General features: G+C 46.7%; 1 pseudogene; it reads right to left on the bottom strand.

The window, feature by feature from the left end:
• Positions 1-1,600: 1,600 nt before the first annotated feature.
• Positions 1,601-3,194, bottom strand: LOC144136200 (uncharacterized; annotated as a pseudogene).
• Between the last annotated feature and the right edge of the window lie 15,789 nt (positions 3,195-18,983).

The following is an 18,983-nucleotide window of genomic DNA, read 5'->3' as shown; positions in this document are numbered from 1 at the left end:
GCAGCTTTGCGATTAGTTTGTTATGGCACACGCAATCAAACGCTTTGGAAAAATCTAGTAGTAATATATCAGTTTGACTGCAGGTATCAATGCTGAGGGCCAAGTCATGAACGACTTCGATTAACTGAGTGATAGTCGACAGCCCTCGGCGGAAACCATGCTGGTCAGGTGATATCAACTTATTATGCTCTAGAAAATCTGTTAGATGTTTTGAGATTATGTGTTCGAAAACTTTACATGCTGTGCTAGTCAGTGAAATGGGCCTGAAGTTTGATGCACTACTGATATCTCCTCCTTTATGGATCGGAATGATTTTCGCCAGCTTCCAGTCATTCGGTAGTTTTGACACAGCAAGTGATTTGCGGAATATTATGCCGAGATATTTGCTGCACCATTCGGCGTATCTTTTCAAAAATGCATTGGGTATGTTATCAGGCCCGCTGGCTTTCTTCGTATCGATGTTCAAGAGAAGATTGAAAATTCCGTCATCAGTTATGTTTATTTCTCTGATATCTGAAGTTCGGGTGGTTGCCATCTGGGGAATAACGCCATTATCGGTGGTAAATACGGACTGAAAAAAGTCATTAAAGTAATTAGCCTTCGCACTGTTTTCCTCTGGTGTCTGTTCGTGTCCTGCTGTGTTTCTATTGCGGAAGTGGTTCCAGAACCTGTGTGGGCTATAAGTAAGGAAGTCAGGCAGCGTAACACTAAAGTAGTATTCCTTTGATTTCATCATTTTATCCTTGAAGATTTCAACTGCACTGGCTAATTTTTGTGTTCTGTCGGGGTTAGTACCTTTGGACTTAATAGAGCGACGCAGCCTTTTCACTTTGCGTTTTGCATGAATGACCTCTCGCGTGATCCACGGGTTCTTTGTTTTAACGCGCTTGTTTTTTGAGGGGACATATCTGCATATACAGAAAAAAATGATTTCCTTGAACTGGAGCCAGAGGGAGTTTACATCTGAGCTTGCTTCAGATGCTGCTTCGGTAAACATCTGAAACTCGTGTGCAAGATGTGTTGTTATACTAGCGTCGTCGGCTCTATTAAAATTACTTACTGTCGATTGGGAGGAGCGGGTTGTTATTAGAATATTGAGTGGTAACTCGCAGACTGGTATACTGTGATCAGAAATTCCGTCGATTATGTCAAGCTTAGTCTGGTGTGTTGGGAAGTTCTCGCTTACTAGTATTAGATCGAGAATGCTTTTTGCTGTGCCTAGTATGCGAGTTGGACGGGAGACTGTTTGATATAGATTAAAATTCAGCATTAAATCAATGAGTGCATCTGAGGCCGGATCAGTATGGTGCAAGGTACCCCAGTCAATATCCGGAAGGTTAAAATCGCCCATGATGATTAGTCTAGAGTTCCGTACGTGCTCTTGCATATAATCGTGTACAGCACTCAAGCAATCATGTCCGGAAGAGGGGCTCCGATAAACACATCCCACGACAATGCTGACGCCATCACATAGAATCTTGCAAAACACTGCCTCTGCTCCCGGGATGTCCGGCAGAGGGATAAAGGAAAAGTGGTTCTTTATCAATAACGCAACGCCACCACCCCGGGAAAGCCTATCTTTACGTATCACTGAGTAGTTCGGAGGGAAGATTTCTTGACTACCAATATCACTCGAGAGCCACGTTTCTGTGACAGCCACAATATCTGGATCTTGGTCAATGAGGACAATTTCGAGTTGCTCTACTTTATTCACTACACTTCTGGCATTTATGTTCAATAATTTTATTTTTTTGAATTTGCTCTTCGACGCGTCATTCGGGGGCTGGAGACGTTGTCGTTTTGGCTTTCTCGGGTAGTTGCTTTGTCGTTTTTTTTCCCAAACGGCACTTTCACTGCGTTTTCACTGTCCCAGACAAATGCTTGACCATTAATGTACAATTTATTAAAGGAAAGGGACACTTTGTCGCCATTGTCCCGGTTAGGCTTCGCGCTGTCCCACAACTTTTTCCGAATATCTCTAATTTTCCGCGAGAAATCTTCGCCAATGGACAGATCGGAATTTTTAAGCTTGAAGCCTCGTTTCAGTATTGATTCTTTCTCTCTGTAGTCTAAAAGCTTCATAATAACAGGTCTAATTTTGTTTCCAGCAGGCTGCCCCAAACGGTGGATACGCTCGATGGCCACTGCGTCGAGATCTAGTTTATCCTGGACAATATCTTTATTTACCCTTTCTCTGAGTGTTTCCTTGGTCTCTTCCTCACTCTCCGATAGGCCATAGACAATTAAATTACATCTTCTGCTTCGGTTGTCCAAGTCGTCTATTCTTTCCTCTAACCGTTCTATGACTTCGCTCATCTGAGCGACCTGCTCCTGGCAGGAAGTGACCTGTTTCTCTAGTCTAGCAAGAGCATCGAGTTTATTGTCTATGTCCGCCAGCCGCTTCTCCTTTATTTATTTTATGTCAGAGGCAATTTCTTGAAGCTGCGTAAGTATCTGAGCTGTGTCCGGTCCAGGATTGGCTTCGATATCACCCCCCAACAATAGCAGTTTGCGCAAGCTTACAGTAACATCAAACAACAGCCGCGGGCACGGCAGCACCAACAAGAATGGGTTGTTAGAGCGAATACAAACGCCGTAGCGTTTTCTCACCTGCACAAGAAGCAAGAAAGGATTGTCGGTGAACCGCATCCTGGTAGCGCTGCCGTGCCCAGTGGCCGCCGCGCGCGTGGGGTGGCAATATATAGCCCAGTCTGGTGGTGTCGCCACTTGTCCCAGATGCATGTAGTGGTCTGCGCATGTGGTCGCTGATTGTAGAATCCATCGGTGATCCCATGTGGGCGCGTGTAGCTGGTCTGGTGGGCGTACGTCGGCAGTGTCTGATCCGTGAGTCATTCTTGAAGGCAGCTGCATGCTTCTGTCACCGGCATGATCTAGCAGGGCCCAGAAAAGCTGCACAAGAAGCAAGAAAGGATTGTCGGTGAACCGCATCCTGGTAGCGCTGCCGTGCCCAGTGGCCGCCGCGCGCGTGGGGTGGCAATATATAGCCCAGTCTGGTGGTGTCGCCACTTGTCCCAGATGCATGTAGTGGTCTGCGCATGTGGTCGCTGATTGTAGAATCCATCGGTGATCCCATGTGGGCGCGTGTAGCTGGTCTGGTGGGCGTACGTCGGCAGTGTCTGATCCGTGAGTCATTCTTGAAGGCAGCTGCATGCTTCTGTCACCGGCATGATCTAGCAGGGCCCAGAAAAGCTGCACAAGAAGCAAGAAAGGATTGTCGGTGAACCGCATCCTGGTAGCGCTGCCGTGCCCAGATATTGTTAATGATATTGTCATGTAGTGGTGACGGCAGTCAGACAGTCTAGAAGACAGCGAAGAGGGCTTCCAAAGAATGTTTATTAAGCTGACTCTCAAACAAAAGAAAAAAAAAACTGAATGACTTGGCGGCGGCGCTAGGCAACACGCGTGCTCGGCGGTCGTCGAACACAATGCCCGGCGCTCTCGACAGTACTCAATTTAAAGTCGATAACGAACTTTGGAGATACGGCGTGAAAAGTAACCAAAAAGTCTCGACAAAGTAGAATCGGTTCTGCCTGTCTCGGATCATTCCAGGTAAGTATAGTTGCATCTTGCATCACAGACAAAATGATAAAGCCGCGTGCAGGCGGCATTGATCATGAACAAATAAACATGAGAAAGCTATGTGGCATTCCCCCGTCTAAGAGAAGCATCTCCCCGATGTTATGCAGTGAAAAGAAATGTGGGCAAGAATAAGCTCTAGGAATGCAGGGAAGGAAAACAATAAGCAAGCAGAGTCCTGTGATGCTGTGATGCTGTGTCCTGTGATGGCGCCGCTGTGATGCTGTCGCCCCGTCGGGAGCTACTTCGTATTCAAGATCTGTAAATCGGCAAATGATCTTGTATGGGCTGAAGTAGGGCGGACAAGCTTTTCACTCTGTCCGCGGCTGTGAAAAGGCGTCCACACTCGTACACGGTCATTCCGGTTCCATTCCGCGTGACGTCAGCGTAGGTTATACCGTCGGGTGTCCGTGCGCTGTTGATCTTTCCTCTGTGATAGGGTAAGTCACCGGACTCTTTTTGTACGCGCTGAAGGTAGGAGGGGACGCCGATGTCTTCATCTGCGACGTTCGGGAGCACGGCGTTTAGCGTGGTGGTTGCCTCACCACCATGCACTAGCCTAAACGGTGCCAACTGGGTGGTCTCTTGTAGGCGATGACGTGAGGCAGGATGACGTCCCATGCCTTTGGTTCGGCGTTTACTTCCATGGCTCCGGAGGTTCGGGCTTGGCGTTACATACTAGGCGTTGTTACATAGCGGCGTTCTTGGTCCCCTGGCCGGGGCACCGGGAGGTGAAATCAACGCACATTTGTGCTGCCGGATTCGGTTGATGTCTCGCTCGCGGCCTCTCCCCGAAACAACGTCCCCCGACCGCCGCTCGGAGTGACCCAATGGGGACGTGAGGTCGGAGCGGGAAAAAGGAAGGGAGGGTGATTTACAGCGGTTCTTGATAGAGCTTCCCTTGGAAAGGATGACCGGCAATGCGACCCCCTGCATTCCGATTGCGGACACCGCACGGCAGCAGCGGGCGCGCTCAGGGGTCGCTCAAGGAGCTCAACCCCCGCAACTATCACTGTCGTGCACAAGGGCGGTCGTCAACACGCCAATGCTGACTGCCCCTCACGCTTGCCGCTCCCGACGACCGCTTGCGATGGTGACAACTTCGACGACTACTTCGCTCCTGGACTCAGCACCTCCACCGAAATTCTTTGGTATTCAGCATGCACTGAGCACGTACTGGGGCGTCTATTTGCAACGTTCTCTGATGGGGACGGAGAGCTGAACACGGCCTCTTCTACCTCTGCGCGCCTCTACACATCCGCTTCGTTGTCGACACAAACCACGTTACAATATATACAAAAATACTGCTCAAAGGTACTACGTAAATGATGATTAGACTAATTATATATAGTAACAGAGCCTGCGAGAACGTTTTTGTAGGCTAGTTGGTGCATTACAGGAGTTGGTTTTTAGAAGACGGCACAGGAAAGAATAAATTTGACAGCACAGAGTGCTAACTAACAACTTCTCTGAGTTGTTAGTTAGCGCTTTGTGCTGTCAAGTTCGTTCCTTCCTATGCTGTTTTTCTGCGCTAAAAACAAATTCCAGTGAAAGAGGGTTGATTTGAAGGTATAGATGTTTAGTGATTTTTTAATAGTAACTGGTAATAAATTTCAGAGTGGGGCAACAGAGAATCTGCAAACCTTTGATTGCCGAAAATTGTGGCTGGTTTAGTCAGTGAGAAGATTTTAATGTAAGCAAAGCGAGCGTCGCTACTGTGGTGACTGGTGGGAAAACAAAATTTGAATTTTTTAAAGAGATTTATACATAAGGGTACAAACAGCGTATTGATTTAGTTTAGGAACAGATAGAATACTGACGGATCGAGATGGAGCTTCCTGAGCCTGAAATGTAGGCCATTAAGCGTGCAGTTTTATTTTGAATGATTTGCAGGAATATAAATGCGAAGGATATATGTATTTCGTCCCCATGAAATGGAGTACTTAATGTGGTTGTGAATAAACGCGTAATGTAGAGAAAGGCGCAAGTGTGGGAACAATAGAAACAGGCGTGATTTAATTAATATTTTTTTACGATAATCAATTTTCCTAGCAATAAACTGATATTATTGCGAAAGTTTGCATGTTTGTCAAATTGAACGCCGAAAAATGACGCATGATCAGAAGGGATCAGCGGGTCTGGGCCAAGTTTCACAGATGAGTTTGAGCAAATAAATTATGTTGCTAGGTGAAAATTATGAAACTATATTTGGATGCATTAACATCTATATTATTCCGGCTTGAATTTAATATCTTCTCGGCATCAGCATTAAGTTTATCTAACATTTCATACATCCGAAGCCAAGGATGCGGTACCTGCTTCATCTGCATAAGGAAAACAGTTGAAACTAGTTATGCACTAAGCGAGGTTATTAATATGTATTAATAATAAGCCGGGGCCAAGAAGTGTGCCTTGAGGAACACTAGTATTAGTAGTCTTGAGAGTACGTTGAGAGTACGTTGAGAGTAGTAGTTGTGAGTACGTTCTTGAGATCAATACGGCTTGTTTACTTTCAAATAAGCAGTTGCTGTGCAGGTTCAGTTGTGCTGATAGCGTCTAGTATATTGAATAATGTAGTGTGGCTGATGGAATGAAAAGCATTGGAGAGATCAATGGATAATGCGCCAGCCAATCTACGCGTATCAATGTGAAATTTTATGTTATTGGTGAGAGCAATTAGAGCTATTTCGGTAAAGTATACCGTTAATAGCTTGTTAATCGAGACACTCTGGTGTTTTTTATGGTTTTGAGGAAAAATAAGAGGCTTGAAAGTGGATAGTAATTATAAGTGTTATGTTTGTCGCCCTTCTTGAATGCTGGAACTAGATTATAGATTTTGAATTGACAGGAAAAACTGCCGGCTTTGAAATGCATGTCAACAAAATGAGCGAAAACATCATTTATGAGATGAGCAATTAGCGTAATACCCGAGCAGTGAATATGGTCATGACTCGGACAGGCGTAATGTAAGTTTGCTAATCGTTAATACATTTAGCTGGGCGAGCTGGTTGTGGCTCCCTAAATTATTCTTGCCTAGCAAACTTGTAAACACTGCAGCATACTAAACACACTGCTACTACAACACACGCTAGCGTTCTGTCCTGCAGTGGAGTTGAAGCAAAAGAATCACTGAAAGCTTCAGCAATGTCTATGGGGTTAGTATACATTTGTTTGCTCGAATGAACTGCAGATATTAGGGCGCTTGGTTTTTTTTTTAGCAAGACATTAGTATTTAATTGGTTGTCAGTGTTCTTTCAAATGCGATTTATTTCTCTAAACTGAAATCCTACACATATCTGCGCAACGAAGAAATAACATTACATCTGAGAATCAGTGTGCGCCCTCTGCAAAGCAAGGACGAAATGGCACTGCCTGTGATGTTTTGATAACTCAGGTTTGATCGGCATAAGCCCTTCAGTTCTTGCAGCTTGCTCTGTCTACAAGATGCCCGAAAATAACAGCGAGAGGAGGGAGCGCTACAGCTCTTTGACACTCGAGAAGTGAGCAGGCCACAAATGGCGGCCGGACTTTCGAGGCCTCCTCCTGCAAGAGCTGATATTTATTTATGTATTTATTTTTTATTTATTTATTTATTTATTTATTTATTTATTTATTTATTTATTTATTTATTTCAGTACCCTCAGGGCTCGAGGGAATTACAGAGGGGAGTGGGGTACAATAGACAAAACAACAAAAGAACAGCAGCCACAAGTAACACAAAAATGTGAACAAAAATATGGCTCGCGCAAATCAGTAGGTTACAGCAAATACAATCAAACAAATTAACAGTCATTTAACACGAAATTATGAGCAAAGAATAAAAGTAAGCATAAAAGTAAGCATACCACGCAAACAAGCATACCACGCTGACCAGGTCTGTTTGAACTACCACATAAGCTGAAAAGAATAAACGGCAGGGCGCAAGAATTACATGTACTATGTTACCATCAAGTTAGTTAAACCCGATTTAAACACAGAATGGTCACTTATTTCGACGACCGATCGGGGAAGGTGATTCCATTGGGCCGATGTGCTGGGGATGAATGAGTTGTAAAAGTGGTTTGTTTGGCATGAAAGAATACCAACTTTATGACGATGATCGATCCGAGCTGAAACGTAGCAAGGTGGCGTTATAAAGTTTCTCTTAAGGATGGGGTTATCGTAGTAAATCTTATGGAATAGACAAAGGCGGGATATATTTCTACGTTGCCACAGTAGTGGGAGTGATAAGCTTGATTTCATGGCACTGACACTAGAGTTACGGTGATAATTCGAGAGAATAAAACGGGCCACACGGTTCTGTATAGATTCGAGTTGGTATATTAGTGTCTCTTGATAGGGGTCCCAGATAGATGCAGCATATTCTAGTTTACTACGAACCAACGACTTGTAGAGAAGCAGTTTTACGGAGCTAGAAGAAAGATTAAAGTTACGGCGTATGTAGCCCAGCATGCGGTTATCGTTATTGCTTACATAGTCTATGTGTACTTTCCAAGAAAGATTATGGGAAATGAAGACACCTAAATATTTGTAAAAAGGCACAGACTCAAGGTTGCAATTATTAAGACAATATGAAGGCAATGTGGTGTTACGACGAGAAACCCGCATGTACTTGCACTTTTTTATGTTTAGTTCCATGTTCCATTTGTTAGTCCATGTTCCATTTGTTAGTCCATTTGTTAGTCACTGTTAATTTCGCGGTATATGACGCAGTCATCAGCAAAAAGATTTATTGTTGAACATAGATTGTCAGGTAAGTCATTGATATATATATAAGAAAAAGCAAAGGCCCTAGAACATAGCCTTGTGGTACTCCAGATCCAACTGGAGGAGTGAAGGAAGAAGCATTATTAGCGGTGACAAATTGTGAACGATTAGTGAGAAACGAATGCAGCCACCTAAGAACGTTAGGGTCGAGGTTAAGTTTACTAAGTTTAAAAAAAAAAGCAGTTGATGAGAGACCTTGTCAAACGCCTTTGAGAAATCGAGGAATATGCAGTCGACAACAGAACCCCTGTCGAGGAATGAGTTTAGATCATGTGTGAAGGTTAAAAGCTGTTTTTCGCAAGAAAACCACTTCGGAAATCCATGTTGACTGTCCGTTAAAAAGGCATTAGAATCAAGGAACGATGCAAGGTGAGAGTAAATAACATGCTCCATGATTTTACATGGAATGCTGGTAAGTGAGATGGGTCGATAATTATGCGGGGAATGTTGATCACCAGATTTATGCAAGGGAATCACCTTCCCAATCTTCCAGTCATCAGGTATACGTGCTGTTTCAAGAGATTGCTGAAATAGGTTAGAGAGTATTATTGCGCTGTATACTTTGGTTTTGATCAAGAACTTAGAACTAATGTTATCAACACCACATGATGAAAAAACCTTTTGTTTTTCGACTATTTTATTCCACTCCAGCAGGATCAAAGACAATAGAATCCATCGGTAAAAAGTCAGCACTGTTATATGCAGGAGTTGCCGAACACTGATTTTTGGAAAAAGCTGAAACGAATACACTGTTTAGAACATTTGCACATTCATTAGGATGAATTAGTTGGTCACTGGAGTCTTTAAGGCTGATGGATGAATTGTCTTTTTTGTTAACTACTCTCCAAAATTGCCTAGGGTTATTTATCAAAAGGGAAGGTAATGTGTCATTGAAAAACAAATCTTTGGCATCCTTCAGTGCACTTTTATATTCAAGGGCCGCGGCCTGATAAGCAGTCCAACGTTCTTGGGAACCGGTTGGTTTTGCAGAGCGGAACATGCGTTTTTTCTTATTACAGAGCCGTTTTAACGATTTAGTGAACCATGGTGATTGACGGTTAGAGGTGATGACTAAGCGTGGAACATATTTTTCAGTGAGCGCAGCAACTTTTTCTTTAAACAGGCTCCAGTTAGCATTCACGCAGCGATCATGGAAGCTTAGCAAGTAATGGTCTAGAAAAACAGACAGTTCAAGGTTAATAGCATCAAAATCAGCATTTTTGTAATCATGGATATATTTACTGTGGCTACGTTGATGGGGAACTGCGCAGGTCAAAGCAAAATGAAGGAGTAGGTGATCACTTAACCCTGGCAAGTATGATATGGGCTGGAAAAAATCAGGCGATGTGGTGAGTACCAGATCGAGGATATTAGACGCAGTAGGTGAAATACGAGTTGCCTGCGTTACAAGCTGGGATAAGTTAAAATCACTGCACAAATTCAAGAACATGTCGCATTCACTAGAAAAAGGTTCACAATAAGAACTCACATTAGACCACACTATGTTGGGGAAATTAAAATCACCCATTAAGATAAAGGGACTGCTCGGATAAAGGACTGTAATCATATGAATGTCATCATGAAGATCGTTTACAAAGGTGGGGGAGGTAGACGGCGGACGATAGCAAACGCCCACTATCAATTTCCTAGAGCATGTGCGAATTTCAACCAGTACAAGTTCCAACGCGCTTACAAAACGGATCGGAAAAGACATAACAGTATCAGCAACAGCTACAAGCACGCCTCCACCACATCTAGAACCCCTGTCGCACCGATAAATGTTATATCTCTTTTTATAGGTAAGAAGTTCACAGCTATCTACGCCGATAGCCAGGTTTCAGTAAGACATATAATGTCAGCATCGCAAGCATCAACTACAGAACAAAGATCATCTCGTTTAGGTATTATGCTGCGAATATTTGTGAACAAAAAAGAAAGTGGGGTAATGGCCGGGGACTTAGTTCCACTGTCCCTCGCGCAGTGCTAATTGGTAACAAGTTCGGTCGGTGGCGCGGAAACAATTCCTGGGGCCGTTTTCTTAGTGGCATAAACAAAGGTCTTCATGGCCTCTTGTTGCTTCTACGAACACATAAAACAGCTGGAATCGCTGCCCTCGACCTTTATTTCTTGGCTCGCCCCCATTGCTTGAACATTTTCATGTATTCTACGCGGCGCTCCATACCAATTTGGAAGCTGCGCTTCTGAGATGAATTGCAGGGAACAAGCTGCAGCATGCGGAATGTGCAGAGCCCGTATGAAACCATAATTTGGGATTTACCTTGAATTCAGTGTGCGCCGAAAGATCTCACTAATGGGCTTCGCAATTGATCAGAGTAGGCGCGACGGCAAAGTAATGAGATTTCTCGCAGGGATCTCTGCAGCGAAGTCTCCGATCGCGGAGTAATAAGGAATGTCGATCTGGAATTTTTAAAAAATCTCATCCAGCACCCTTCACCTGACTGAAAAAAATAAGGAAGTAAGTCAAGAATTGAACAAAGCGAGAAACGATAATATTGAAATGAGTTTTGTCTTGTAACTGCGACTGCGATCATGTACGCTTGATGTAAAGTGAAAAATAATCCGACAGCTATCAGAGTTGCGGTGTCATCTATCTTATCGCATATTGCTGTTCATGTGAAGCTCGAGCGAACTTATTAGCGCGCAGAAATATTTTTGGAACGATGAGCTGCAGGAAACATTCGCAGAACTATGTCAATACAATTTGGGCCCCTAAGGATTAGGCAGTCATTTAAAGTGCTGGAAGCTGGCTACAGCCGCCGCTTCTTCTAATAGATTTGTACGCCACAAGAAAATGAAGCCATGTTTTAAACATGAAACGTTTTTAGGCCCCGTTCTAGGAAAACTCACGTGAACATCGCGAAACAGCGGCAAAGTCGACGCCCTAAATGAAGCCTAACCTTAAGCCAAACCTAAAGCAGAAACTTTCGAAAGATTTCTATTCAGATTGTATTGTGAGACAAACAACTTTCCATCTCAGCGCTCTATAGCAGATTTTGATGAACGCCAAAGAAAACAGAGCAGCTTAATGTTCCGACGCGTCAGGCCAGGTGGCCACCGCCGCGGTGCCTCGAGGTACGTGTTGCAGTTGGTGCTCGCTAGCGACTAAATTGCTGTCGTCCCATTTCATCCGTTCTTTCTGTGCTGTCGTATGCTGGTAGTGCAATGCAGCCGGATGAATCGAGTTATAGGAAGACACACCTGTATAGCAAACGGCAGCTTTCTTGCGTCCGCGGACGAAGGCGGCTAAGGTAGCTGAATGCGTCCGAAGAGTAGGGGAACGCTATGGTGCGTTAAGAAGTGAATGTAGCAAGAGAAGCTGAGCGCGCCTTCAGCACAAAAAAGAGAAGCGGCTGAATGCGGCGGCACATAAAGCACCAAAGCAAAAAAAAAAAAACAAAGCATGCTGATGGCGGAGGCTCATCAAGCCGCGAAAGTAGTCAGAGAGAGGAAGCGCGCTGCTGTGGTTGGGCGAATGTCGATCTGCATCCACCAGGCAAGGACGTGGCCGATAACCTAGTGCGGCTACAACCGTCGACGTAACGCCCCGGAACGTGCTGCGCCTTTCGTGCACTGCGTTTCATGCGTGCGCCTTTTCTCGACGATGACATAGGCTAGCAAACTTTGACTCCTTGCTCAAAAAAACGCGCCTTAGTCGCTTTAGACTATAGTTGCGTTTCTTGCTCAATCCTGTTGAGTGCTTCCATTTCGTCTGGAAAAGTATGCAAATGTCCGTTCATGTTTTCATCTCCTTTTCTCACTCACTCACTCACTCACTCACTCACTCACTCACTCACTCACTCACTCACTCACTCACTCACTCACTCACTCACTCACTCACTCACTCACTCACTCACTCACTCACTCACTCACTTACTCACTCTCTCGCTCTGTCACATGCTCTCTCGCTCTGTCACTCACTCACTCACTCAATCGCTCTGTTACTCATCCACTGAATGTGTGGTTTTGATGAATGACGGGTCGCCACTATTCTTGACGCATATATTTTAAAGTGTCTTGGAGCTCGTGTTGGAAAAAGTCCGGCGTCGTCGTCACGGTCGTTGAGCGTGAGCGAAACATCCACGAAAAATCCCCAGCGGAGAAGTATACGAGGTAGGTCGGCTGCTTAGGTCGCATAACCTTGTGGCTTCATCACCACCTGCCCACCGGATTGTGACCAAACTGCGCATCATGGCAGCTTGAACTTAATGATTCGTCGTGAGAGGTTGCTCGGCAAGAGAAACCTGGGTCGCACAAGCTCCACCAGTGGCAGCACCTGCCGTCGCAGGGCAGTGGCGCATCGCTTATCCGCTGCACCACTGCGCCAGGAGTGGTAGGAGGACTCTCATGGATCTATGAATGTTAAGTAGGGAACGATCAATTCTGCACATATAAGCTTTAACCGATCAAAGCTTTCCCGTCATACCCGTAAGGGGGAGCTTGAGTGTCCCCTCCAAATTTTTGATGCAAAATGTAGTCGTTATCTGGAAGAGCTGTGTATATACTCTGGTTCCTCGCACTTCATGCAGCTTTTAATTGCAACTGGCCAGAATTCTGTCGTGACCACACCACTGAGCAGAAACCGGACATTTCAGCATAAGTTCCTTACTGCATAGGGACTTGCGCTTCAGAAGAATATTACAGCCAATGGTACTAAGCTGTCCATGTAATCGGCTCTTGTGACAGGCTCGATATAGAGAAGGGATCGACCTAAGAAAAACAGTCCGCTTCATGCGCCGCCATTGCATCGTATTGTGAACAGGTGATTGAGCATCGGTGCACTTGGAGCCTGCAGTGTTCCACCTATAGCAGCACAGACCAAGTTTTCGGCACAGCCCCATTTTTGCTGCCTACGTGGCCAGATCGTACACAAATGCGAAATTCTAAAAATAGCGTTTTTCCCATTTCTTGGCAGGAACGAAGAGCTGCCTTAACTATAGGCCACTTCCGCCGGTGGGCCGTCTCAGGGGTTTTTCGGGAATATTGTTTGATTAACTCTTGCCTTCACCACGGGAATCGTTGCAGCTGTATTCTCGACAAGAAAAAGACGCACATCTTTATTTGTTCTGTTGATAAGCGAAACAAACCGCATTATCTTTTGCTGCATTAAAGCTGATTGTTTGTTTTTGGTTCTACAGATCAGGGCTCCAATTGAGATTATGTGCCTACAAACGATACCAAGCGTCCATTGTGGTTCTGCAATGCCATTAAAGGCAATTTAGTACTTCTTTTTATTTATTGTCATGTCCCACCTATTCAATATTCTTCCTTGAAAAGTGTGTGCCCTGTCTGCTAGTCGAAATATGGATTCCGCTGCTGTATCTGCAAAATATACACTCAACTGCTGTGGTACAAACAGACGTCAGCGGGCGCACGCCCGCAGAAAAAAAAAAGGACCAGCACACAGGAATCCATCACGCATGGGAATATACAAACTTCCATTACCACTGTGACAGTGCGCTGCGCGTCCCCGTAGGGCTGCTTTCTCCAGCAGCATCTTCCGTTTTCGGACCCCGGAGGCGCTTGAGCATGATACTGTATGGCACCAGAAATCGTCAGGTATTGTAGAAGAACTTCTTGCTGGGCGAGTTGGTGCATAGCTTTCTTGGTATGGCGTTGCGCACACGACGAGACGAACACAGGAAAGAGTAGGACGACAGAAAGAGCGCAAACTATCAACTGACTTTATTGCTATGACAGCAACATATATATGCAGAAATAACACGTGCGAAACAAAGACGAGATGGAACAAAGATGAAGATCGCGACAAGTCAAGCCTGCATGTATCAACAAAAGCAGCGGAGAAACTTTTTCTCTTTATCATATAAGGTGACCGAGGTATCACTTACACAACTGTCACCCTTTTCTCTGATGTAAAATGCTTCCAAAAGTTCGCGGGCTATTTTGCTTTTGCTTTTGCCCAGAATCTTTATATCTTTTAGAATCGGCTTTTAGGATCGTCAGGTGTCAGGGGCCAATGCTCATTAGGTGAGGGAGGCGGGCGGTGACCTTGTTGAAGTAAACTGGCCCATTTGGAGAGCTGGCAGGGGAAAACCGCAGCTTCCGAGCTCAGCGTCCGCAGAGCCCCACAAACGACCTCGACACACGGAGAGAGACACTGCTCCGCGACACCGCCAACGCCGCCTCCATGGCCACCCAGGAGGGGGATGGCCCACCACCGACTCATGCACATGTGGGAGGCCCAGCGCAACCTCCACGCTCGCTGGCTCCGACGCAAACACAATCGCCCTCTCAAGTTTCGCCTCGCTCGCCTCGAGCTAGAGATCGAAGCCTACTGTGCCATACTCAGTACGGAGCAATGACACCAGACTTGCGACCGCCTCAACAGGCAGTTGGGATGCAAGAACACGTTTCTGATCAAGCACTTGCTTGATCCGACACACACCAAGTCTGCATCCCACAAGAACCCAACCGCGTCATACACGCGTTCCAATGCACCAACGAGGAACTCCTCGTTACCTTGAAAGACAAATACATCAACACCTCCACAGACATACCCATCCCCTCGGAATACACGGGATCTAAGAACCCAAACATGTACAGAGACATCACGGCGTCGAAGTCCGCGCCGCCCTAAACCGCATCAAGACTACCGCGGCTGCCGGTGACGACCGCATCACCAACAAGATGCTACGCAACCTCGACGACCATTCAGTCGAAGCACTTGCGGACCTTTTCAACCACCACTGGCATGAAGGTCGCCTTCCAGAGTCCTGGAAGCATGCGAAGGTAATCTTCATACCCAAACCGGGCAAACGACTCGAGCTGGGCAACCCTTGGCCCATCTCGCTCACGTATTGCCTGGGGAAGGTTATGGAGCACATAATCCTACACAGAAATCACACCCACGTAGACAAGGAAGACCTCCTCTCTTCCACCATGACTGGTTTCCGGACTGGACTGTCCACACAGGACTGTGGCAGATAAAACACGACATACTCGATCCGGGTCCCATCCGGGCCACACGCACCATTCTCGGCCTCGACGTCAGTAAGGCGTTCGACGTGTCGCACGCATCTATACTGACCAACCTCTTCCAGATGAATGTAGGCACCCGCACCCGCAACTATATTGCCAACTTTCTCTACAACCGCACAGCAGAACTCCGCATTGGAGACCTCTGCAGCTACAAAATCACCTTGGGAACCCAGGGAACACCACAGGTAGCAGTCTTGTCCCCGTTACTCTTTAACATCATTATGCGAGGCCTCCCCTCACTTCTGAACACCATACCCCATATCAAACACTCACTATACGCCGACGATATCACCCTTGGACCAACTCCGGCTCGGACGGGGAGATACAAGATTCACTCCAACAGGAAATCGACACCGTCCACGCTTTCGTGCAGGCAAACGGTCTCGTTTGCTGTCGCACCAAATCCGAACTGTTAGTCATCCGGGATAGGCGGGTTCGCCGACCCATCCCAGACCTCTAAGTGCCGATTACACTCCACATCGACACCCACCTTATACCTCCCGTGCAGACCATCCGCGTGTTAGGTGTGCTGGTGCAGAACAATACGCAGAACTCTGAAGCCATCCAACGCCTCCGAACCACCGCCCAACAGATCAACGGCCGAATCCGCCGCGTCGCCACTCGCCGCAGAGGCATGCTGGAGACCTACCTCTGCCGCCTTACACAAGCCTTCCTTCTTAGTAGGATTGTCTACTCGTTCCCCTATTACCACCTGCACCGTAGAGATGAAGAGATGGTAAACTGCGTCGTCCGCTCGGCGTACAAGTTGAGTTGAGTTGAGGTATTGAATGCTACAGGGGGGATTAGCCTTGCTTATTCTGCCGGCAGCTGCTCCACCGTAGCGTCACTTCTATGTTAAAAATGTCCTAAAACCTGTCGGATCTGCCCCACTATGCACACAGTCACTTATAATAACACATATCTCCCTCCCGCAGCCACAATCTAGGCACATATTCACTCCACACAGTCCACTTCACAGTCCACTCCAGAAGTCACTGTCTATGCCCATATTCAGGCACAGTAGAAACACAGTCCATTGCAGTGCCACAATCCACACATTCACTCAATGCCTAACATAGTCTACTACAGAAGACACCATCTACGCACACATTCGATCACAGTAGAACATAGTCCGTTCCTGTTGTCACCATTTAGAAACAAGATCAGTGTCCTGCAGAAATGTGAAAAGAAAGCGTGCAACCTCCCTTCTGCATGTCTGGTTTCCACTCGGGTAGACAATGTCCTGAAGTTCCTGTCTTCTTGAAGGAAGCGAACACCATATACCCTTCCGAGTTGTAATCTGGGCAGTACATGATATTATGTTTAATATCTTCGCACACACCACATAAAGAACATAACGGAGACGATGCCAAGCCCGTCTTATGCGAACAGGCAGGAGTGCTAGCAGAGGCTGTGCGAATTCGATGTAGTAGAATCGCCTGGGATCTTCTCATTCCCTTGGTCACACATGGTTTGTGGGGCGCACAGGGTACTGAAATGATCACGCACCGTTTTCCTGTAGAGGCTTTTTCCATGTTGAGGTACAAGGCGGCAATAGAACTGCCCCAGTTCTTCAGAACGCAGCATCTGCTTCAGCTAGGGGTATACAACACCCTCACAGAGCTTATCAATGCACACAAGACTGCTCGGATACACCGCCTTTCTCGCACCAAACACGTTCGTTACATTCTTGACCGTCTTAACACCAACCCTACAGGTGATATCCACCCCACTTCTCCTCTTTCAACTGGAGTTTATAGTCAGCTGATTGTCAAACCTATGGCCAAGAACATGTTGCCCGGCCGCCACGATACGCGTCGCCAACTCAAGGCCCAGGCTCTGGACGACATGTACTCCACCGACGAACTCGTCATGTACGTGGACGCGGCGAAATGCGACTCCAACATATATACGTGGCTTGCGTAGCCCCGCCAACCACCACCCTCATCAACGCTGCCACAGTGCGCACACACTCCCCTACCGCTGCCGAACAGTTCGCGATCGCGCTAGCCATCGCAGATCCCCACACACGCACGATTCTCAGTGACTCTAAACGAGCAATTCAAAATTTCTCAACGAACTCAATTTTTCTACCTGCCGCACGCATCCTCCGCGGCTGCACTCTCGACCGCACTGTAAGCTTAGTGTGGGTACTTGCGAACGCGGGGAACTCTGGGAACGAAGGGGTCGACCGTTTATCTCGAAGCCTAACCAACCGGCTGAAATCGCTAACTTCTACAAGGAGACAAGACGCATGTACCCGCCTCCCCACCCCGACCTCGACCGAGCGCAAGCCACCATGTTTTGCAGAGTGCAGACCAATTCGATAATCAGTAATTCTAGGCTATATCTCATCACTGACGGGGAATATGACGCCATTTGTCCTAATTGCGACCACGGAGTGTTTGCCACTCAGGCACACATCCTCTGGGGATGCGAGGGTAACCCGCCCCCACAAACTTTACTGCCAGCTCCCTCCTTGGAGGATTGGATCCAACTTCTTGCAAGACGAGACAAGAAGACACAACTCGCACTCGTCTCGTGGGCTCAAGACGTTGCCCGCACCTGGGGCCCACGCTCGGCCAACCTGCCCTAACTCCCAACCCTCAAGTGGCAAATAAAGCTGTTCTCTCTCTCTCTCTCTCTCCGTTCTCTCCTCTCTTCGCACTAATCGGCCTGGGTTCAGCGACGCTGTCGACACGAGCGTCTTCACCGCATTGGAGAAGCCAGCCCAGTTAGGCTGCCGGGACGCAACAGCTGCTGTGCATCCCATTTCTGACAGCACCCACGTGTGACGACCCCACACTACACGGGTCCAGACGGGACGAAGATGCAAAGGAACACTGTCAGCAAGGCAGCAATGTGGGCTAGTTGGTTGTCCATTTGGTGTAAATAACGCGCTACACACTAACAAAAACTGCAACGGAGGACAAAGGACAAGCGCGCAATAACAATTGAGAGTCATTCTGGTACGAGGATACATCACAAATGTTCACCTTACTTTGAACGGACTACAATTATAGCTCGGGAAAATGACAAGAAAGAAAGAGAAATAAAAGAAGCCTTTGAGATATGGGAGGCCGGTGAAGACGAGTGCGTAAGCACACCCCCGGTGTTGTTATCAAGTGAGGAGCTACATCTAATCAAGAAACGAAGGAGCGTGCGACACAGCCGTTGGCAATGAATTGATTGTTTGAGCATGTGCATGAAATGTATTTATGTATCCTCAGACCAGAATTAATCTAAGTTGTTAGTGCGCACTTGTCCTATGTATCCCGTTCCAGTTGTCGTTTTTGTTAGTGTGTACCGCGTTATTCACACCAAACACCGTCAGAATTAGTTGTAACAAAACAGATATATTCGGGAGTTACGCATTATCGATTAATAATGTGGGGGCTGAGGTGTCCAAACTTACATGCAGGCGTCTTCGTCAGGAAAAACGGAATGGCTGCGCAAATGACCTTGTTCGGTTTGGAAACTTCGGGTGCCCGAGGACCGGTTGGCCGGCGGTGTCGTCTCGCGCCTCGCTCGTCACCCGGTGACTCACTTTTCCTCGTCCCGCCTATACGGCAGATCCTACTTCCCAGACTGGAACGTATCCC

This window comes from Amblyomma americanum, chromosome 6, assembly GCF_052857255.1.
Source record: "Amblyomma americanum isolate KBUSLIRL-KWMA chromosome 6, ASM5285725v1, whole genome shotgun sequence".
NCBI lineage: Eukaryota > Metazoa > Arthropoda > Arachnida > Ixodida > Ixodidae > Amblyomma > Amblyomma americanum.
Note: the sequence above shows the minus strand (reverse complement) of the source record. Positions and strands in the feature narration are given on the sequence as shown.